The sequence below is a fragment of the Protopterus annectens genome, chromosome 4.part1 (assembly GCF_019279795.1).
Source record: "Protopterus annectens isolate FY-2018-M chromosome 4.part1, PAN1.0, whole genome shotgun sequence".
Taxonomy (NCBI): Eukaryota; Metazoa; Chordata; order Ceratodontiformes; family Protopteridae; genus Protopterus; species Protopterus annectens.
The window spans coordinates 800,041,964-800,067,215 of NC_056734.1; the positions used below are offsets into that span (position 1 = coordinate 800,041,964).

The window sequence follows — 25,252 nt, forward strand, 5'->3', positions numbered from 1 at the left end:
CAAAAGAGAGTGTGCAAATAAGTCAATGATAATTAGAGTGAATCAGGTATGATTAGATATATTTTACATAATGTAGTCAAGCAGTTGTGTAAGTAAAATTAGTTTGAATGAAAAAGTGGTGGCTGCATAGATTTGCAAGAATGTTTTATGGTGATTGTTGTGAATTTGCAAGGGTTCACAAAGGTTAGGGTTAGAGTAAGGGTTAGGTAAGGGGATATAGTTAGTGTTGTGCATGTTTTGTGTTGTCTGTATTCTGCCTTTTTGTCTTCTTTAGTGATACTCTTAAAAGGTATTTTATTAACGCAATGTGTACGGTTAGGGTTACAGTTAAAGTTAGCACACATTATTAAGATGGTGAGAAAGCACTTCAAGGTCAACACCTGATCTTGGATTTGTGGCTGGTGTTTACTGATAAAGGTATTTTTGTGGGAAAGAAGTATTCAGTGTTCTGTGATTCGCTCTTTAGTCATTCAGTGTTTTGTGATTCTTTCTTTTTTGTTCTACCTTCCATGATTCTCTTTTTTGAAGTTTCTACCTTTCATGGTATAATCAAGTCTTATCAGAAATTGAATATGTGTTTAAGACACCTAGCAATAAAAAGTATTTAATTAATTAATTAATTAATTAAGTAATGCATTTATTTATTTATTTATATCAGTTTACTGAGGTGGTTTACTCATCAGTACTGACCAATGTCTGGCTCATCCTAGGTGAAATACAAAACATTTCCAAAAAAAAAAAAAACAGGAATACAAGCCATAACAGATTAGTTGATATTATAAATAACAAAGCACTGTATCTCTGCATTGTTGTAAACAGGATGAGTACACTGTACAACGTATACATTAATTTCTGAAGTGGGTCAACATTCAATAATTCAAGTAAGGAAAAACTTGAGGTAAAAATGAAGTCATTAAAATCCTAAAATGATAATCAATACAATAAGCAATAATTTCTTGTTTAAGGCAACAGTCCACGGATTGCACTTCATAAAAGATAAGGGTATCTTTCTAAAAATAGCTTAAGTATTTATGGCAGCTATGCATTTGAATATCAATGTAACAAGAATTAACTAGCCTTTATTTTATAGTGAATGGATGCACATTTTGTAAAGGCACAGAGAAAATTTATTTACACTTCCTGTAATATGGAAGTCAGCAAGTGGCTAAGAGAATGCAACCTAGACAACATTCTCACTTAGGTACTTCATGACAAGCCTTTCTCTAACATATTGAATAAGAAATGGTTTAAATGGTTGCTAGGCAATTCAGACAGTTAATGGTTAGAGTGGTTGCTAGGTAATTCATGCAGCCATTTCATTGTATATTTATTTTCTTAGCTATTTTAATGGCTCAAAATCATTCCAGGTGCTTCTTTTACAATTTTAATGTGTTTCCCACAGAATGGCAGTTGATGGGGCATGCCAGGGTAGCGTGATCTTGTTTTCTTGCTTTCATTTCTTCTTCCCAGAATATATTTCAATTCCTGTTTATATAAGTCATGCTAGACACGAAATAGAATGGCAGAAGTGTGCATCACGTACAGCTGATAGTTACTACTGTTAAGGGGAAATGAATGCAATGTGTACGGTCTAATTTATTGAGTGGGTATCTCTTACCATTGATCTGAGTACCAGATATGCATCCATCTCTGGAAGGATGTCACAAAAAAGCATAAAAGATCATTTTTAAACAGTATCAGTGAAACTAGTTGATAAGCTTGCCATTTGTCATTCCTTTTCCAATTTTAAGTTCTCCTCCTCTCTGAAATAAAGATACTGGAAAATAGTCTCACAACTTTTTGTCTTTTTTGTTCTAGCAGGATTAATTGTCTGCTAGGATTGACAACAGTACCTCACAGGGTGAACTACAGATTTCTCCGTGTCTGTTGTATGTAATGCAGTTGGAGACAAATTTGTCTGCAAAGTATGCAACACAGCACATTTCTGGGAAAACAGTCCAGCACAATAGCTATGGAGTGAGCCCAGCACAAGAGCACAGAAAAGTGAAAGGCATGCAGACCCAAGCTAAAGTCCATTGTCTGTGTATCCGTTCCAAGGTGGAAGAAAAAATGCATGGTTTAGGGCCTTAAGGGAAACAGTATTTGACAAACTATTTATTGATTTATTTATTTATATTGACAGGAGTATTGCACTGATCCTTCTGTCTCATTTTCAGGCACAGCTTGGAGATATATAACATTTCCAGTCAAGCATGTGATTTGTGTTTGGAAAAAGATCATTATTATACACAATCAGATATATTGAAAAGTATTCTCTGGTGAAGGATGAAACTACAAGTTACAGTTACAGAGTTGCTGTCTGGGCTTGTCCAACAAACAGAAGCTCAGACAAATTAAAGGTGAACTATAATAGATGACACAGCATCCTCCTATCTTCTCAGTAATAAGAAATATCATTACAGACTTAATATCAAACCATAAAATGATATACATCAATTAATTTACCCCGGCCCTCACACTCAACACTTACCCTTTGTATATGTTAGAATATAACATGTACATGCTATATTCGGTCAAACGGTAATATATGGTTGATCAACTACCATCTAGTCAACTGATATCTTATCAACTTCATATAGTCAAATATGAAGATGTTAACTGCATAAAGCAATGAACATGACAAACTGGTCACTAAATAAGAAGCTTTCACAAAAGTAAATACATATTAAAGTAGTTTCCAATGTATTAACTCTGCAGAAAACTGTTCTTTTGTCAAAGAAAAAGTATCTTTTCTACTAGAGAAGTTCCATTAAACAACTAGACTGAAGTTATGCACGGTTTAAGTTCCTAGTCCATTCTTAAATGGTGACTTTACAGTACAAAGAAGGGTTAGCAATATTACACAGATCTGCATTACATAAACTTACAATGGTGCTGAATAACTTTTCTAAATAATAATGTAAGGCAATAAACAGATTCATAATGTGACTGCAAAGAAATTCCAATAGGTGCAGATGTAACAGGAAACATGTATCTATACAGTAAAAGAGGAAGGCTAAATTAACTGCCTACTTTGGGTTGTGCCTCCATAGTCTACTAAATACAGGACTTCTTGGGTTGCACCACCTCTGAGAAAAGAGGCTATGTAGTTTTCCTGGAAAAGTCAAATATTTTCTCTCTTTCTGATGTACTGCGCAGTCATATACTTAGTAAGTTTATTATATGGATGTATGGGTAGCATAGCCTCCTCCATTGGGGGTAACATACACAGTGAATCCACCACCTTGAGAAAGCGCTTATATTGTATTTACTAAGTTTTTACATAATTAACAGAATTTTTGAGGTGTGAGTATGGCATTTCTATTTCAGCTACCTGGATTATATTTTATGACAGCCAGCTTAATGGCTGTCACTCCTTAGTTAGGTTACCAAAACATTCATGCTATATAATGCTGAGGATAGCCTAGTTACTCAAATTCAGCATACCACTTTGTCATACCATTGTAAAATCTCTGGTTAACTCCTGGGGAAAATATATCCCATCTATGCAGTTAAAACATTTAGAACAGGATAAAAAAAAAATACAGCTGCAAGTGGTAAGTACTGTGGTAAAAGGGGTGATTTAGCTTGCTTGTGAAAAACAGCAATTCAGAGACATATTAGCCGCTGTGAAGCGGTGGTGATGCTGTGGTAGCGTTGTTGCCTCACAGTAAGACGCTGTCCGGTTCAATTCTCAGTTAGAGTATCTTCTGTGTAAAGACATGCGCAAATGGGCGTACCTTCGTTGAAGGTTGTGCATCAGGGCTGGTAACTCGGCCCGTAAAAATCAACTACCAATCATTAGTGGACCGGAGTTCCACTGTGGTGACCCCTAACCAGGAAAAGCCGAAAGACACAACAGCAACAACAATTAGCCGCTGTGAAGAAAAAGCCCACTATTGGCCAACATGCACATCTCTGAATCATTCTGTGATTACCACAAGTGATAAGAAGCTCTTTGCTGTAGTAATCACTTCTGGCAGTCTACGCATATTTTTGACACAGGCATCTCCCTCATTCACTCTGTCACCTACATAAACCCATTCAAGCAGACACACACATATACAGATATCCAACCAAAAATCAATAATGATATAAAACCTGAGCTGCTAATTGTAAATAACCCCTGAAACTGTCTAAACCTTATCAGCCTTTAGTGATAACAAACTATTGATAGATATCCAATCGTTTATTCTTGGATATCCAGGAATAAATGATAGGATATCTATCAGCAGTCTGTTATTGTTTTTTGGTTGAACAGAAACAGAAAATATACTGTTATTGCACTGTTATTATATTTGAGCAGAAATTAGTTTTTAAGTTGATTAACATAGAAGTATTATGAATTTTCAGTGCATAGACCTTTAAGCGAGAGAGATTGACTAATTAATAAAGTGATGTAACTGGATGGCTTTTTATATAAAAAGGTTGAACGGAATTACTATTTTACCTGATGAAATTCAGTTGCGACAAATAAAGGGAACAAAAGCTCTCATTTTAACCCTGTGTCTTTGTGCTTCTGCAGTAAGGGGTTGTTTTGTTTTTAAGACTATCACGTTTCCAGGAAATGACTTGAATAAACACTGTTTGGTCTCTGGATAATGGTTTCAAACAAGACTGTAAAAGTTAACTTGACAAGAAAGGACTTAGTAAACTTTTGCTGATACTTCAGTAACATTTGCAGCTCTTAAAGGAAGGTGAAATTATTTTTTTATAAAATGAAAACTCCAGGACAATTAGCTGTAATGTCTCGTTATAGCTTTGGCAGATGCAGTATTCCTCAGTGAACATAACAGTATTAGTTAATGGAGCTATCCACACTGGGGTGAGCCATCTCAAAGTATTTTGGAAGGAAATATATGGAACCAACACATTATAGATCTGACATGCAACATTTATCAATTAAAGCCCCAGATGAGTAGTATTGGTGGTAAAGGGATGAGCACAGTTGCTTCCCAAGCATCTGTCCTGGGTTTGATTCCCTGCCAGTGCAAGAGATCTATACATTTATATTTGGAATATCTACAAAGATTCCTTACCAGGAAAATCCAGAGTACAAACATATTGTCCTGTAGAAATTGCCTTAAAGCCCTATCACTATACGCTGTCTCCTACAGGTTACTGAGAGGTGATATATGCCTGGCATACAAGGCATCATTGGATCCTGCTCTAATGGACCTTTTGCACATCTGCAAAATAAATAGCATAAGAATCACTGGATCCAAGGATATCAATTTTGCTTGTTACATAAATAAGACATGCTGGTGAGGCAGATATGTGTCTAACAGGACCCCCAAAGTCTGGAACAGGCTCCCCATCCACTTGAAGCACACTCAGTTCCTAACCCTAATAAACATAACCAATGGATGTGAAATTGAAAATTCACCCCTGGTCCCTGGCCCCTGTGACTCTGATAAACAGAGGATGACAGTAATGCCAAACAAATATACCTCAACATAATCTCTAGAAACTTCCTAACTAATGTCCACCCTCCTAATAAACACCCATGATACATGAGGACCCAGCTGGATTTGGTTGCACAGCTAGGCTTATAAAGGCTCTTGTAGCCATTAGCCTAGTATATATATCTATGAACCTTTGAGCCTATGAGCAGTCGAACATATTTATAAATTCTCTCTTTTATTTTTTTACTAAAACATATGTCTGACTTCATTAAAACTGTCAAGGACTTTGCTTTATTGCACTATCTAAAAATATAGAGAAAGAATGACATCAGACAGACCTATAAATCACTCTCAAGTTTTGAGAATTCTCATGAACTATAAAGGGAAATGTGGACTACAAAAATATCTCATGAGATTCCGTGAAATAAAGCATTAATGTATTTTCTCATTCAGAAATGAATGAGCTGCATGATTAATGTTTCACTGAAATCAGGTTCAAACTTGTACAGTAATTAGAAAAATCAAGAATTTTCTTGCACAGCTTATTTTTCTTAGAAGAACAACTACAAAATTAGATTTTCATGGAGCCATACAACATAAGCTCAAAACATTAATATATTTAAAATAGTTCCTTCAAAAATTCTCTGTGATGACTCATTCAGGTATTCATAGCTCCACTAACTATAATAAACTTTTATGTTTTGGTTTCAATATATACAAATAAACCACTATTAATTCATAGCTGCAATACACAAGAGCACATTAGACAGAGCCCACAGGTCCTTTGTGGACAATACACTGCTTTCAGAACACTTGACCTGATTTGTGGCAAGAGAAAGATGGCTTCCTGTTGTAGAATCCTCAATGACCCCAGTACTACCAGCAGGTTATGTGTGGCACATAGTTTGCCTTTACACAGGTAGCGCTTGTTTGCCTACTAACATTTGACACAATAAGCTTATTGCATGTGCAGTTGGAATGAATGATGTGCTGGATGCTGTTAGACCAGGTTGGAATAATTCTGTCACACTGATGCATGAGCTGTGTTGTTTTACACACAGTGTTTCTTGTACCAGCAAGCAATGGGAGTATATGTGTGTGCACATGCATTTCCATTGAAGTGTGTCTGGTTTTCTTGAAGGCACTGTGCTTCTGTTTGAGGTGGGTGACACTGTGCCTCCAAATACAGCTGCCATTTGTTGGACTCTCGCTTAGGGGACCTCTATATATCAGAGACCACCATTGTTTCACTGTCTTAGAGAATTATAATTCTGATGTCGAAGTAAAGGTAAACACCAACATTACTAATGCTGGGTGTCAGAGATGGGGACACAGGTCATGCTGTTCAGAAGCTGCTACTTACTGGATTCTATCTCAGGGAACCTTCAATTCATCTGAGGTTACCACTGATTCGGTACTTACTTTGGATCGAACTGGGGTCTTAGGATAAGATTCTGATGTTGAAACAAAGGTCAAGACCCAGATTACTAATGGTGACATGGGTAATATTGATTCTGAATCTGCTCAGCATCATTTACAGTTGTGATGGCCTTGCTGATAGCCATGCAAAACATTCTAATAATTTGTAGTTGCAGTCTAAAAATGCTGACAATGCCAGTGAGTCTGGTACTGTCTGATGGACAATATAGTAATGGTCACAACCTAGCAAATTCCACATCTACAGGTATACTCTTGAACCTGTAAAAGACTCATCAGAGGAACAGATACCTATCAAGCCTATCTCTGTTCATTTACTCACATGTGCTAAGCCATCATATGTACATGACAGAGAAATTAGTTTTGACCAGAAATGTACATCTTGCATTAAAGTTCATGCTAAGTACATCTACACATCTTAAGCATGTCATTTCTGGACTGCAATTCTGTACATGTTCTCAAGTCAAACAGCTGTAGGCAAGGATAATGCCTGCAGATTTTGCTCGCAGTACCATCCCCTAATATGGTATCCTCCCAAAACACTCTTGTCAGAGAGCTGAAGACCAGAAAAAAATATCTCTGACTTTCTTTCTTTTAAATTGTAGCAGACTGTTTAAACGTTCTGGAGTATAATAAGCATTATTATTAATCATTAACTGGGTATATAATAGTTTCTTAAAAGGGTCAAAAGTGTTTGTGTGATTAATTGCTTGGGAGAATTGAACATCTGTCAGGTCAGGGTTTTTGTCTCTCCAATATTGTGCAAATGTAATAGAGGATTGGTATCTAGCTGTAGAGACTAGTTTGTAAGTGATTAAAACCATCTTCTTTTTCAGTGTTTAGAAAGGGGAATGTGCATCCTGTAGTGTGTTCTCCTAGTTGCCAAAAGGGACATTTTTTTCACACAGAATTGCATACACACTAATCCCCCCTCCCCCAAACACACACACTGAGCATTTGCAGAATTCCACCCCCTACCTAACTATGTTATGACACTCGAGACAGATGCATTAGCAGAGTGCGCTATTTGCATTACTGGGAGGTTTTTTCCCTCCGGCTGTACTTATAGGGTGCTGACATCATCAGTGTTTAGAAAGGGGAATGTGCATCCTGTAGCATGTTCTCCTAGTTGCCAAAAGGGACATTTCTCTGACACAGAATTGCACACACACTACCCCCCCTCACCCAAACACACACACTGAGCATTTGCAGGATTTAAACCCCTATCTAATTATGTTATGACACTTGAGACAGACACATTAGCAGAGCGCACTATTTGCATTATTGGGAAGGTTTCCTTTCTCTGGCTGTACTTATAGGGTGCTGACATCATCAGTGTTTAGAAAGGGGAATGTGCATCCTGTAGTGTGTTCTCCTAGTTGCCAAAAGGGACATTTCTTTCACACACACCAACCCCACTCACCCACACACACTGAGCATTTGCAGGATTCAAACCCTTACCTAACTATATTATGACACTTGAGGTGGACACATTAGCGGAGCACACTATCCAAATTACTGGGCATTGGTTCTGCACCTGCAGTATTTATAGGGTGCTGACATCATTATTTATACAGAGGTATGTACATCTATTACTACCTGTCAGGTGGGGGATAGCATATATATGCATTTGCAGCCACCTACTTCAGGGTCAGATATGCACATCAGCACTGGCAGGTTATGTTTTATACCATGCTTCATGACCACAGGACCTGTAACACACAACACAACCAGTTCAGACCACCCCTCCTACATCCAGGACACACACTTTGCTTCCCTGGGAACAGTGCCAAGATATGAAGGTGTTCACATACACCATTCCAGTTGTTCATGTCAGGTACAGGTATATTGTGTGTGGGAACTACTCAGGCCTCTACAACATTACCCTACAGCCACTACAATTTTTCTGTCCATGTGCTATGGCAGAACCACTCACCACAGCCACAAGGGGGAATACATATTGCACCTGACCATCTGCAACATGGGTACTCACTGTTCCACACCAGAGTTAGACCACCATTGTTGATATCTGACCATACCCACCTTTACCTGGACATCCGTATCCCATCCCCACCCCCAGGCAAGGTTGTCACTGCAAACAAAGTGTATTTATCAAAAGCAGACTTTGCACTTGTGAAGACTGGGATGGAAGACTTCAAAGGACCCATGCTGGGGAAGTATACAGGCCACTCTGCATAATCCTTGACAATTGCATTCTATGAGCATGTGGAAGATTTGCATTGATCATGCTATCCCAAATATACCCATGACTCCTCCACAACAGGACACCTGTCAGGTGTACACCAGCCATATATGAGCTGTCCAACAGACGGAGTGAGCTAATACATTGCAGAGCAGTAGCCCACAGAGGGAGGACATCTCTGAACAGTACTGGCACAACACTTCAATCCCTCATAATGATCACGACAAAGTGTTGACAGTGGAATTGTCCAGACACTGCAGATAAGGCTCCCCTCAGTCTGTTATTGACGCCCACTTACTGTTAGAGGTCCTCAACATCTTTCTTCCAGCAAACACCAGCCACATGGATGTGGCATAGCAAATTCAACCCCTGGGATCTCCACTGTGTCCCTGCTTGATGGAGGCACAGCACACTAGCTTCAAACGGTGCCTTATGTGACCTACTTTACAGTGGCAGAGTAGCCTACTGTACTGGGGAGGCAGATGCCAAGCACACTCTGGCTAAGCTTTCATTCCCTAGGGCAAACAGCCTAGTATTGGCCTCTACACCCATATGTTTAATTGTCAGATGCACAATATTTGTTGCTGATAGACTGTTTGCAGGTCTTTATTGCCATAGCATTCCCTGTTTCTATGAACAACTTGTGTATCTGTGGAAGATGTTTGAATATGAGAGGGATCCACTATATCACTTATGTCTCTGTAGTCATTTAACTGTGTGCACTGGGCAGATTACTGTAATGTGGTTGGTTCCTGGAATAACACGTACAAATACCAGATATGTGTGGCCAACTGCTAAACTGAGATATGGCCTAAGTGTGTGAGCATGTCCAGTTCAGGCTTTCCATGGCATGTTGTCTGACATATGTCTCATTTATCAAAGTGTGCGAGCATGCCCAGTGTGAGCTTTCCATATGTTGAAATCTGCAGTCCACCACATTTGTGGATGAGTGTGAACTTCAACAATATCTCACGTTTATGGTTGTGTGTTGGGTGTCATGTTGTTTACTTACTGGCCAACTGCTTTGTGTCTGAACACAACAAGGATTATACTGTGCCTGCAGGGTTTGCATGGGATACTTTGCATACAGTTGTCAACATCCTTTCATACTGACCATACACTGTAGTACCGTATAGTGTACTGATTCAGTACTTTCACTGTGGTGGACAGTATCCTGAGCTTTAGTCCTATCACTGCTTTAAATTTTCATAGTGAGCACAACAAACTGGTTAGGGGCCAGTTGTGCACATATGACCATGTTGCATTATGTTCAGATATGGACTACTTAAACCAGGCTTGTCCAACATTGGTAGTGTATTCCACAACATAAGTGGACATTGGCAAACACTAGCGATGTGCCCTAGGCCATTTCTAATGCTAGTCAGAGAGTGTGTTTGTCCATCGACACACATTGTAACTGGAGTTTGCCATGACATATGTCATGGTTAGTATACTGTGCCTCCGTCTACCCGTGACATAACAGTGATACCCAGGGTAAACCTACCATCTCCCATCCACTCATCAAGATTCCTCTTGAGGAGAGTCAATGAGTGACTCTCTGGCTAACCTGTACTGGGAGTTTACTCAAGAGTGGGGGGGCTTCTGTGTTATGGATCAATCAGTACAGCATGTCCTATGTATGTCAGTGCTGGGGTTCAGGTCTCTCATGTGCATAGCTCACTGCCATTCAGATTGTACAAGGTGCAGCATGTTCATTGATTCCAGCTTGGACATGGCTTTATACATCAGGCACAGCTTGCCTCTGGGCGGGCAGTATGGCACTGTGTGGAGCTGCAGTTTGTTTAATCAGGCAACACATGGCATCTGTTCAAGCTCTTTGATACTTCTGGTGAGGTACTTTTGGGGTCTTTCCAGTTGATGGAGGTGTCTGCTGAGGTACATCCCACAGGGGCCATTGTACTCAATTGTGAGGCTGATGAAGGATGACTGCAGAGCCACAATGACCTCCCTGATCTAGATCTGACTACCTTCATGATTAGGTGGGTATATGGTATGTTTCTGTAACCACTACAGCCACATGCTTGCCCAATGCAAGATATCTATCAACTTGTGTCCCCAGGTCTCTTATTACATCTTAAGTACTTAATGGGTTAACACCTATGTGGTAATTGGTGGGCACTTACTGTATATCCACAGGGTTGACTATACACTTTTCTGCAATTAGCTTGCTGACATGGCTATGGCACCAGTTGTCTGTTTCTATGTGGCCCTTTTGTGGGATGCTTGTGTCAGCTGGAGGGTCAGATATGGTGGCCAGTTTGTAGTCCTCTGCAAACTTGTTCAGACACAGTCCTTCCATGTTGGCCTGTACCTATGGGACATTTATACCAAACAAGGGAGGTCCCAGGACCGAGCCTTGTGGGATGCCAGTTGTATCTGGTTTGTAGTCTGACATGGCTGCAGCATTTCTGACCATGTCAGTTCTGTCCTTGGTCTGGTTTGCAACCCCTCTACTGACATAGGGGTTTATATTTAAGCTGGTGAGCTTATCTATAATGAACACGTGGGGTATTGTATGGAAGCCTTTGCAAGGTCCAGCTAGGCTGTGTGGACCACATCAGCCCCATCAATGGCCTTAATAACTGTTTCAAATGAGTTATACATGTTTAAGGGGCAGGATCTGCACTTAGGAAAGCCATACTGGGTAGGGTCCAGTGTCAGTAGGTCCCCAATATCTTTATGTCTGAGGTACATGCTGATCCTTTCCATAGCTTTGCAGACCAAGCTTGTCAGGATTCTGGGGTGGTAGTTTGCAGTATCCATTCAGGCAACACCTTTGTGGAGAAGGACCACTGTTGTTGTACACTGCTATTTGGGTACATATCCTGTGGTAAGGCTGACATTGAGCAGTAGTGTTATTTGGCGTTCCATTCTTCTTGGAGTCCATGTTGGACTCAGGCCAGGACACCATCTCGTACCATTGATGCGGTGTGTTTCGCTTTGTAGATGCTGGCTGTTACCTCAGCATCTGCAATGTCATGGGGCCAGAACTCTGCTGGGATAGATATTTGGCATTTTGGGGGGAGGGGTTTGCACTGCACCTGTCAGGTTGGATGTTGGCAATGTGTGTGTGTTTGGTATATTGTTTGTAATATTTGAGTGATTCAGAGCATATCTGTGAATTCCCAACAAGGTTCCTACCATCAGTTAAGAAAGCCTTGTGATTATCCTTAGTGCCCTGGACAATTTGTATCTTCATAGGTTCATAGGTTCATACTAGGCTATCCACCCTAAGGCATTTATAAGCCTAGCCAGAGTGTGTGTGGCTTTCACCACCCCTTGCTATGTGAATATTATGGCCATTTAGGATTTAATTTACTGTGCCTCTGTCTGGACATGACACAGTGAAGACCCCCAGTGTACATCTATGATCACCCATCCACTTGGCAAGATTCCTGTTGAAGAGAGTCAGTGAGGGGCTCTGCCTAACATGGACTGGGATTCCATTCCAGGGTGTAGGGAGCCCCTGGGTTATGTATCTGTCCCTCAAGCACATCCTATTTCATTATGTGTTGAGGTTGACATCTCTCGCTCTCACAGCTCTGATGGATTTAGGTTTTCTGGGGTGGAGCATGTCCAGTAATCCTGTGTTGGACATGGCCTTGTACAACAGGCATACAACGCCTCTGCGTAGGCAGTATGTGACTGCATACAGCTAGGGTGTCTACAGCCAGGCAGCATATGACATATATTTGAGACCCTTTATCCTCTTGGTGATGTACCTTTGAGGTCTTTCTAACTGCTGCAGGTGTTGGGTAAGGTACATCCTAAATGACGCATTGTACTAAATTATGGGCCTGATAAGAGAACAGTATAGGGGCACAATGACCTCTGTTGATGTAGATGTGAATCTTTTCATGATAAGGTGGCCAATATAGAAGGTCTTCCTAGCCACATTGGCAATGTGAGTGTCACATGACAGGTTACTGTCCACTTCTGTCCCTAGGTCCCTGATTACTCCTTCCATATGTAATGGATTACCACCTATGTGGTAATTTGTGAGTACCTTGTTTGGTATTTGGTGAGACATTCATGCTGTCCAGTGTCTTCAGGAAGGCTGAGTGGGGTTCCTGTGTGTGAGAGTGTGGTCTGTAGCATGCTACAGACTGTACAGCAGTTTTGCCTATGGTTAGTTGCACATGGGTGGTCCCCAATGCTTCATACATTGTCATTTACCTGGACGTGTGGGTATCTTTGCTGAATATGGATACTCCCCCTCCTTTTATGGTTTGGTCCAGGTTTTGGGGCCATAACGCATGATTTGAGGTATAACCTGGTAGTGCTGGTGTGCACTCAGGAGCCTTGCTGCAGGTTTCTGTCACTGCACGGACATTGATGTTCCCCATACTGTGGAGGGCCTCGGGAGCATGCATGTTGAGGTTTAGACGTCTGGCATTGGGCAGCATTACCGTTATGTTTCTTTCCACTTATGTTTTCTAGGGAGGTGGGTTAGTCTTTTCAGCCTTGCCTACAAAAGGCTCTATGAAGGTGGCAAGAGCCTTAGCCAATATCCAGATGCCCAGGGGTAACAGGTGCAAGTCATCCCTGGCAAAGCAGCGTGGCTTGTCAAGCATGGCATCCCCAGCAGACAGATATTGGATCCCCTTGGAATGACACCAGTAATTGTGCCACTTGTTAAAGCTGATCATTCTGTATTTGTACTGTGGCATCATTCTTGGTGAGGGTAGGATGCTGCACAAGGTCAGTGTCATACCGGCCTGGACTACATAATCGGAGAGCTCATCTATGTCTCTTTTCATGTAGTCCGGGGAGGTACGTCTCAGGTCATTCACACCAGCATGGACAATGACTGCATCATATTTGTACTTGCTTTGGGGTGACCTGCGTGCTTGTGTTATGTGGCATATTGTAGCAGCCTACAGGCAGCTTACTGTACCCTTTCCCTTGTTCAGTCTGGTGAGCGGGACAGCAGTGGGTCTGACTATGGAGTCACCTATTACAACTTTATCAGGCATGTTGTTTCTCCTTCTGGCCTGTGACTGTTTGGCACACCAGCTTTGTGTACTATGTGTTGCATGTGCTATGTTTGGAGGTAGTGGTTGCTTGGGTGTCTGCTTTGGAGGCCTCTGTTGATGTGGTGTGTTTGTAATTAGAGCCTCCGGGAATGTTTTTCTGTGTTTATGTCTTTGGTTTGCAGTTGTGATAGGTCTATGTGAGACTGGGTTTGTGGTGTGTGTGGTTACCTCCTCCTCCTGACTAGTTTTGACAGTACTGAGTTGAGGGAGCTCAGCCTCCGGTTTGGATAAATGGTTGCATCTCTCACATATATTTGTATTTCTTGGGGGGAGGAAAGTGTTGTCTGTGTACATGGGGCAGGTGTAACATTGCCTCAAGATTCACAGATTCAACTTGTTGTAGCTGGCCTTAGTGGATTGTATGAGTGGACATATTTTATTGCCATAATACTGATCAGAGATTACTTCCCTTTTTAGGTTTGCTCTATCATGTAGTAGCTTCCTCATTCTCTTGCATGGTTTGGTAATGGCTGGGGTCCACCATGCCAGATGCCTGCGTGTATGGCATTGTGTCTTGGTTTTATTTGGGATTGCATAAACCATGCATTCCTGGCAGTATTCATGGAATGCCTGTATAATGGGTTCTGAGGTGTGGCCCATATTTTGCACATGCACAGGGCCTTTAATGGATTCCACATCAGTTTGGAGGAGTGCAATATTTGCTTTACACATGTTTTTCACTGTGGTTTTCGGGCCAGGGACTGTGGTCAGGATGTGTATATCCGGTGTGATTACTCTATGGTCTGATCTAACCAGTGAGGGATACACTTCTCATCTTGCCATCCAGTACCCATGTTGCTGATTATCACATCCAGTATGCTTACCCCTCTTGTGGGAGTGGTACATTGTTCCTGAGCATTTTGGTTTATGGATTCTAGGAACCTTTGTCCTAGGGTGTTGGAGCTAGAATAATGCTTCCAGTCTATATTTGGGTATTTTCAGTCACCCAATATAATGTGGTTTGGAGAGCTTGATATATTCATGTATTCCAACATAGGCCAAGTGCAGTTCCTGGTGTTAGGATGGTAGTCTGTAGCAGGCTATAAACTGGGAGGCAGTTTTAGCCACTGTTACTTGACCATGGCTAGTCCATGCTGCTTCTTGTTGTGGTACCAACATGGGGGTGTGGTTATCCTTGACAATTATTGCTAGTCATCCTCCTTTTGTAGCTTGTTCCATGTTTTGGGGCTGTACAGCACAGTATGAGGTGTAACCTGCAAGTGTTAGGGTGCCGTTGTGAGCCTTGACCCAGTTTTCTGTTACAGAACAGCTATCAACATTATCCATGCTGGGGGAGTTTAGACTGCGTTCATCTTGCTGTTTAGACTTCTGGCATTGGGTAGCATTATATCTAGGTTCTTATCCCTTGTGATACCTATGGAGGTGGGTTTGTGTTTTGAGCCTTACCTATTCAAGGCACGCTGGGGGTAACAACAGCCTTTGCCAGTATCCATAAGACCAGGACTGATAGGTGCACGCCACCCCTAGCAGGTGGAGCATCATGTTGTGCTCAGCTTGTCATCCCAGGCTGGCACACATTGGATCCCCTTTGACTAACAGCAATACTTCAGCCAATTATTGCAATTGATCATCTCATCTTCATATTGTGGCATCATGCTTGGTGAGGGAAGGATGTTAGTCAGGGTCATCAAGTTTGCATATACTACATGGTGTTACATTGCTTAACACATGGCAAGCATGCCTCAGGTGGTGCTGCAGGGCTGCCTATGTTGGATGTACATACTACACTCCCTGTACATGTTTAAAAGCAGGTTGTGTCAACTTAGGCATCCCTTTTACTATATGTGTGAGTCGGAGAGAGGTATAATTTCCAGGGTCCCTACTGAGCCAGTGTATGTGCTATGCGTTGCCGCTCTGCCAAGGCCAAGGCATACTGGGCACGCCTCCTTTTGCCTACTGGGGCAGGCTCAGGTTGTTCCTCCTCTGAGTCACGCTCTGCCTGTGATTGACTTGGCAATGGTGGGGGGCTGTTTGGCCCAGCCCTATGGTGATCCTGCTGCAGCTGTTTTCACAGAATCATATTATGTAGCATAGCACATACCATGACAATTTGGGTACATGTAGTTGGTGACTACTGCAAGGCTCGACCAGATGTATATAGGGACCGGAACTGTGACTTGAGCAGCCCAAACACACGCTCAATTACATTTCGTGTTTATGCGTGTGCCGCATTGTGGCGTTCCTGTTCAGGTGTGTGTGCATTTCTGATGGGTGTCATCAGCCACGGCTCCAGTGCATATCCAGCATCCCCTACTAAGTGACCATGCAGGATGTCCCCACTGGCAAATGTCTGGTACAGCTGCGTCAGATGCCAGATATGGGAATCATGGTAGCTTTCAGGGCAGCCAGCACACACATTCATTATTATGCCCTGGGCATCACACACGACCTGGCAGTTGATGGAGGGGAAGCCCTTGCGGTTAATGTAGGCCCTACCCCACTCACCGGCTGGTGCTTTGATGTGAATGTGCGTGCAGTCTATTGCACCCACTACCTCAGGGTATTCTGCTATTTGCTGGAAGAGATGCATAGTGCTGGCCAATACCTCACGGGCATTGGGGAAATATACATGATCACCGACATGTGCTGACATGGCATCCAGGAACTGGTGCAGTACCCTGGAGGCTGATGCCTGTGATATCCCCATCATATCACCAGTTGATCTCTGGAAGGTACCTGTTGCTAGTATTCTTAGGCCAACACATACCTTGGTTTCCACTGGGATGGGTTCCCCTCTGTTGGTTCTGTGTGTGAGGCGTGGCCTGCACAGCTCAACAATTTGCTGCAGGAGGTCTCTGTCCACTCTATAGCACTCCACTATCTCCAGCTCATGTAACCCCTGGTAGGTGACCCTGGGCCTGTACACTCTTCTCCGTCTCCTCACTGTGGGTTGTCTGGCAGCATTTGCATTGTCACCACCCTCAGCAAGTCGCCAATGTCTCCTTATGACAGCTATGGCAGCCCCTAGCATTTCTGCTCTGAGTGAAGCTTTTTCAGTTTTCACTTCTAATAGCTTACTCCTGTCTTGCAGTGTCTCTTGAGAGAAACATCCTGCACTGCAGTTTGCAGAGTTTTAAGTGCTGGGCTGGGCTAGTATTCTGCCTGTGTAATTGCTTGCTTCTAATTGTTTTCACCTGTTAGCTCCAGCAGTATTCCCTGCTAGCTTCCTACTATTTATGTTGCTTCCTTTTTCCTTTCTGTTTCCTAAAGGGGGAGCAACGCGCATACCAGCGGAAACACGCTCACAGTGGCTTACACGTGCGCACACATGCTTACACAGTTTAGAATCTACTTATTTGGGTTAAAAAGCGAGCACACCAGCGCAAACAGTCTTACAAGTCTGTCAATAGGCTCCCACATGCTCAGTCTGCCTTACACGCGCACACTGCCCTACTCACGCCTCCTGGCGTGCACACGTGTGCATGCACACCCAGCAAGAAACTTTGGTGTTGGCTACAGTGTACACCTTCCATTTCTTGACTTTTCCATGCTTATCTTGTGGCACTCCTCTTTCCATGACATGTGTCTGACATCTGTCACTTAACACTGTCCTCCAATGAAATGCATTTCCTTCTGCCATTCCCCCCTGTGATGTCGCCTATCTCCTACTCTGTTCCTCCCCCTTATGTAACTCTTACACTACTCAGAATGTGCTCATTTGCTATGTGACAGTGGGATTCAGTATCCTAACACTCATTTACATAAGATTGCCTACTAATGCTTAGTTACATGTCTTAGACTCAGCTTCCCCCCTTAGCAACCACTAAACGGTGGCCATGTTGTTTTTGGTCTGCTGGTCCCTGCATTGTAAATCCATGTATTGCATAAAACCCACATTTGTGGGTTTATAACCTTCATTTTTATGTTTTATATAGCGCAGCCTGTTTGCGCGGGGCTGCGCTGCGTTTAAACAAAACATTACTTTTTTCTCATATTTGCATCAGGGTACCTTGCCAATGGCCACATATTTGGTCATTGGCATGTTGCCTGACACATATGCACCCTTTATTTGGAGCTGACATGGCTCCATCGTGTTATTTGCAGAAACGTATTCAGCTGTCAACTGAGTACATTTCATCAGCTAACACGACTCTTACACAGGCTGGTTTGAGCTTCGTGGATTGCTAATCTACCTCATTTGCATGCCTTTTGGCTGCAAGTGAGGTGATTAGCATATCCACGCCCAGTCCATGTAAGAGACATTTTAGCTGCTGTCTTACACGGAATATCGGGCTGTTCCTGGATCGCGAGGGCTGCATGGAGTCTTACACTACTGTTTGACTCCGTGCAAGTCTTTGTGAATCCTGCCCATGGTGTTCTATCAAATTTCTGAGTTTGTAAGAGCAATAATTAAAAGGTGTCCCTATTTTCAGGCCTTTTCCCCCATTATCCGTAGTTTTGTCCAGATTTCTTGCTCTAAGAGGCTGAGAAGAATGGGGGGGATGTAAGAGGGAGGGAGGCGGTGTATGTGTGTGTCATACCTCTCAACTGTACAGATTTTCACAGAATGTCCAGCTTTTTGCCTTATAATTTTTGTTCTGTTCCTTACATAAATTGTCTTTTATTTTGACATATCGCTGGAATGATCTAAGGATTAAAGTTACAAAATAATGACATTCATTTGAGTTTTAGACTTTATATCCTTCAGGAAATACATTCTAACATAAATCATGTTATTCTAGCAGTTTTCTAAGTTTATAAGAGCAATATTTAAGATGTGTCCCTAATTCATAGGTTACTACTAGGCTAACTGCCCTTGTGGAGCATTTTAAGCCTAGCCAACTACCCCACATGATAATCAAACCCTGCACCTTGTGTTTTAAGGTAAACAGCTTAAGCATTATGCCAGCCTACAAATGTTTTGGCCTTTGTCCCCTCCTCCCATTATGAAAGGCTTTGTCTAGATTTCTTGCACTAAGAAGTTGAGAGGTATGGAGTGTGTGTGTGTGTGTGTGTGTGTGTGTGTGTGTGTGTGTGTGTGTGTGTGTGTGTGTGTGTGTGTGTATAAGAGGGTGGTAGATGTATGTGTGAATTTTAAAGTAGTGTTAGTGGCACAGCAGGTAGCATACTTGCGTTTTGATGCAATTTGTGAGTTCTACTCCCACAGCATGTAGATGGATTGCTGATACTGTGTTGCATTTTAAAGGGATGGGGTGCTGGAGTCCTGAGTATGTCTTTCTTTGAATGAGATACCTAGCAACTATGAACCTCTTTTCAGTTTGCCATCTAGCCCCTATTGCAATATTATCAGCTTAAAATTTCTTAATGTAACATAGGCAAGTTATTCTTCAAGGGCAGCAGGCACTGAATTTGTAGATGAAACACTAAAATATAAAGTTGTTTGCTAACAGCAACCTTTTCCTTAGTTATAGATTACTTTAATGTGGAATTATTCATATGGCTTTTACTTCTGCAGAGATTGTGCATATTGTCTGATATTGGTGGATTGTAATGACAGAAGTTTGAGAGGTCTTTTATAGTTTTAATATTCTGAATTGGGCAGTATTGTCATTATTGCTTCATGTGTTTTGTTTCATTGCTTACTGGAAAAATGTTCAAAACTATAAATTTAAAGTACACTCTACCAAGTGGTGTATTATACAAGGGAAATAATTTAATTATTATATATTATAATTTAATACAGTCAGGAAGGTGAATCAAAAACTTGTCCATGGTCCTAAAATGTGTGCAAGGGACCTATGATTTGAAAACAGCCCAAAAGTAAACTTAATCTGCAACAAGCCAGATGCATTTTTTTAAGTGTGGGTTTCAATGTTGTTGCAGTGATGTGAGTTTCAAAGGCAAATAGGTTTTAGTGCTATGTCTGTTTTCATTGTGAGACTGTATTGCTTTGTTTAGCAAATGTCTGCCAGTGTTTGTACTATAAAATTTGAAATAAAAGTTTTAAATTAAATACAAATATCTGTAATCACTGTAGAAGTAAATCAGAAAACAGTATGCACACTGAGAGTTTTGAACATTGTTTATGGCAGCTGGGGAATAGTGAAGTAATGGGAAACTGGAACGGCTGCATGGGGGAGGCGGCTGATTAGGGAGTTGACCAAAATGCAACATATGCATATTGCCACCTTTTTGTTTAGAAAAATGCACTGTATACATATACATAGATGTGTGTGTGTGTGTGTGTGTGTGTGTGTGTGTGTGTGTGTGTGTGTGTGTGTGTGTGTGTGTGTGTGTGTGTGTGTGTATATATATATATATATATATATATATATATATATATATATATATATATATCATGTAACTTTCATTATGTACACTTTACATCTTTACATTATTTACACATCTTAACATACAATCTACAGAGAAAAAATGTATTTTCATTCTTAACATGTCATGAAAAAAAGCACATTTTTCTAAGCCAATATCAACTATTTTAATTTAATTTTCTTACTTATGCCCGATCCATTCTTTCACAACTATCTTTTTCTTTCATCTAACGCATCTCTATCATCTCTCTTTTTATTATGCAATAATCCAGCACATCTTCTTTTTGATATTCTTCAGATTGCTACAAATAATACATTCAGTTCCATATTTCAATTTCACATTTTTTGTTTCCATATATCATATTCATTGTTTTATTTTTGAATCCTACCCATTAATATTCCTTTTCAAAACGTATCCAGACTTGTTCATTGATTACATTCCAAATGTTTTCTTCTTCGTTATACTCAAAACATTTTATTTCCTCCAAACTCTTATATTTGATATTACTTTCAGATGGTAACTTATTCAGGCAAATTCTCCACAAGAAATCTCCGACTTCATAAAAATTATTAAACCATTTAATTTTATTCTTTATAGCACTTTTCCATCTTCTTTAATATTCCTTCCAAGGATATACCTTATAACAATTCTGCACATTATTATTATTATGTTTTAATCAGTCCCATTAATATTCCCTTTCATTAATTTTATTTTACTCTCATATTCTTTTCCTTCCATTATTCTTTATCATGACTTTTCCCTTCTTCATGTTTTTATACTTCATACTTTACAAACTACATTTTCCTCATACTTTGCAACTCATTTTCTTTCATCTTCTGTAATACTTGCATAAACAATCTCAGTTAAATATTAAGCCCTATGTAGTTAACTGGATAGAAAGCTGTCTTACAAACAGAACCCAGGAAATCAGGGTGGGCTGTTTTACCTCCTCCAAGTGACCTCCAGCTAATGGTGTACTGCGGGTTTCAGTCTTTGACCCATTCCTCTTTGACATTTGCTTCTCAGAGGTGAAAATTGCTGTGAAGGGTTTATAGCTGAACATGTTTGCAGATGACTGTAAGCTTGATGACATCACAAACTCCCCAAATGTCACCAAGATACCACAAGAGGGCATTTCCTAAACCGATAGCTGGAATCAAAGACAGCCATGGACTAAAGTAAATGCAAGAAATGTTTAATAGTATCCTTCAGCAAGCCAGAAGTCCCTAACTATCACATTGACAACACATTCCTGAAAAGTGATCCACTAGTTAGTGACCTGGAAACCTATGTAGCCAGTGAACCCTGCTTTGGTCACCACATATCCACTGTTGTAAGACAGTCCTTTTTGACTGCACAACTTATTCTGTCAGACCTACCATGCATTTACAAGTCTAAAATGGGCATAAATATATACTGAAGAGAACTAAATCTTTTTTGCAATACAAATACAGCTCTAAATCATTTTTGCAACATAGATTGATGATGTTGGAAGAACACATATGTATCACAGCAAATACCAGTCCTTTGGAATCACCTTCCTATCCACGTAAAGCAAAGTACTTCCCTTTTATTATTTAGATGTAATCTGGACAAATGGATGGGTACCAGTAAATTCATCCCTGGTTTAGCAATCTTCCACTTAACGCAAAGGGGAAACATATAAATGTTCTGCTTATTTATGGGTCATTTCTATATAAAATACAAGGGCTAATAATTCACGGGAATGTATATCTATGTTTGAAAAAATCCTCAATGATCAATATCCTAATAAGTACTCAATGACCCTATAAAAATGAAAATCATATATGAAGTGATACACACGCAACAAAAAATATTATACAGTATAAGAATGTACAGATATAATTTTTTTTATGTTCTTCTATGGGTAACTTAAAAGGACTTTGCAAGCTTGCAATTAATAAACATAAAGATATATTATTATTATTATTATCCACTTTTTTCTAATCCTTCTTGCACTATACTTTTTTATCACTTTGCATACTTTAAATATGGTTTATCTGTACTGAACAATGGCTAAAAATGAACACCTATATCCAAATTCTCCAATCTAGCTATATATATATATATATATATATATATATATATATATATATATATCAATATATAACTAAGAAATGAACTTTGTGACAATAAAAGCATTCAAAAAAATAGTAAATCACACCAACAACTTTTGTAGAACTTTAGCGCTTTTGTCTTATTTATTATCAAGACTTCTTCAGAAAGACATGTCCATGAAACATGTCTTTCTGAAGAAGTCTTGATAATAAATAAGATATAGCCTATAGTTCTATAAGTATATATATTTACTATATGAATGCTTTTATATAAATATATTAGTTAAAATTTCTCCTCTTCGTTCAAATTTTTTGAGTGCGGTTAATTTTAGATATATCAATATATATATATATATATATATCAATATATATATCAATATATATATATATATATATATGTGGGTCTACGTCAATAGCCCAAAATTCTATTTAATCAAATCTTACTTAAACAAGACAACAACACTGAAACCTTATTTCAGTCAATGTTCACATCACCAGAATTGAAATTTGGGAAAGGAGGCACTTGCCCAACATGGGGAATTTGCCCTTTTCTCCACTATAGTATGATCTTGGAGTTGGTATATTTACTTGGGGGGGGTGGGGGTAAAGCCCCCCACCTGGGTGGGCTTGACATGCTCTAGTGTGTTTGTTTTTTAATGTTGGCCAACTGCCTCCTGGATTAAAATTCCTGTGATGAGAACATTCGTAGAAATAAGATTTCAGTGTTGTCGTCTTGGTTAAGTAAGATTCGATTAAATGGAATTTCACTCTACTGAAATAGACCCATATGTGTGTGTGTATATACATATATATATATATATATATATATATATATATATATATATATATATATATATATATATATATATATATATATATATATATATATATATATATATATATATATATATATATATATATATATATATATATTATATATATATATATATATGGGTCTACTATAAATGATCAAAATTTCATTTGACTGAAATTCACTTGACTGAGATCATAGTATTGAAAATTCAAAATACTGAAAACTCACTTGACTGAAACTCATAAGAATGAAACATTAACAATGTTAAATTTCAAAATACTAAATTGTACACTATAGATGTGCACACTTACAGTACCAATGACTAACCCTTTCCATAACTTAAAAACTAGTTACTTACCCTCTTAACAGAAACTGGACGATATAAAGCCAAACTAGGTGGGGTGCTATGCCCCCCCACATCCCCCCCAATGTGGGGGGCTGTGCCCCCCACCCTTAATATATATATATATATATATATAGATATATATATATATATATATATATATATATATATATATATATATATATTATATATATATATATATATATATATATATATCACTACTATGACACTACTACAGAAAGGCCTCACTGATTCCAACGACTGGCATCAGAACCATGGCCTTAAGCTCAATGCCAAAAAATGTGTCGTCATCCCCATGGGAAAAACCCTGTTCCCTTGAATTACCACATCAATGGTAGTCCACTAAACACAGAAGGTGTTATAGGAGATCTAGGAGCACAGGTTGACAGCAACCTCCCTTTTGATCACCACATTGCCACTGTGGTCAGAAAGCCCTTCTATGTGGCACATCTCATCACTACGGGTTTTGCATCCAAGAAGAAAGAGTTCATTGTCTCCCTCATTAGGCCAGTCATCGAGTATAAAGCCCCATTTGGCATGTACCTCACTAGACACCTGCAACAACTGGAGAGGCAACAAAAGTACCTCACAAAGAGTATCCAAGGCCGTAAAAACTTGTTCTATATGGACAGACTCAAAAAAAGTCCAACTATTCTCTGTCTTATATCTTTTACTTAGAGGCAATCTCTGCTTGACTTACAAAGCCATGTCTGACCCAGCTCTGTTAGAAAATGCTACATCTAAAGAAATCCCAATCCCTCCACAACATACGCTCCAGAGACCTCGACCTCAATATCACAATTGACAGAACATGCTAGAGGGACAGGTTCATAACCCAGAGACTGCCCATGCTATGGAACAGACTTCTCATGCATGTCAAGCAGAGCACCTCACTGGCCCTCTTCAAGAGAAATCTTGATGAGTGGATGGGAAATAGAAAATTCACCCTGGGGATCACTCCAATGGCTCTACTCAAAAGAGGCACTGGAAAATAAGGTTGAGTGGCATGATGCCAGGTTAATCCTATGGGCTAGGCTTGTAAAGGCTCCAAGGCCAATAGCCTAGTACACACTTATGAACCTATGAACTTATATATATATATATATATATATATATATATGGGTCTACTTTCATACAGGCGTCTGAATCACCGACACACATCCCGACCCCAAACAACCGACAACACACCACACCGACACCGCAACATACCGAACAACAAAACACCGACACAAAATACGCCAAATACACAAGCACACAACAACACATCCACTAACCTAAACCTAAACCTAACCTAACGTCCGACACTATCGCACTTCACCTACCTGCACCCTAACCTAACTCACTTACCCACCTAACCCAAGCACCGACACCATGCACTTCACCTACCTGCACCCTAACCTAACTCACTTACCCCTAACCCAAGCGACACCATCGCACACTTCACCTACCTGCACCCTAACCCTAACTCACTTACCCACCCCTAACCCAAGCACCGACACCATCGCACACTTCACCTACCTGCACCTAACCCTAACTCACTTACCACCCCTAACCAAGCACCGACACCATCGCACACTTCACCTACCTGCACCCTAACCTAACTCACTTACCCTAACCCAAGCACCGACACCATCGCACACTT

At 40.3% G+C, this 25,252-nt stretch overlaps 1 protein-coding gene across 1 annotated transcript in view; it reads left to right on the forward strand.

Moving 5' to 3' along the window:
- The window catches only part of LOC122801417 (P2Y purinoceptor 14-like), a 203,105-nt gene that overhangs the window by 397 nt on the left and 177,456 nt on the right, over window positions 1-25,252 (forward strand). The window lies entirely within an intron of this gene.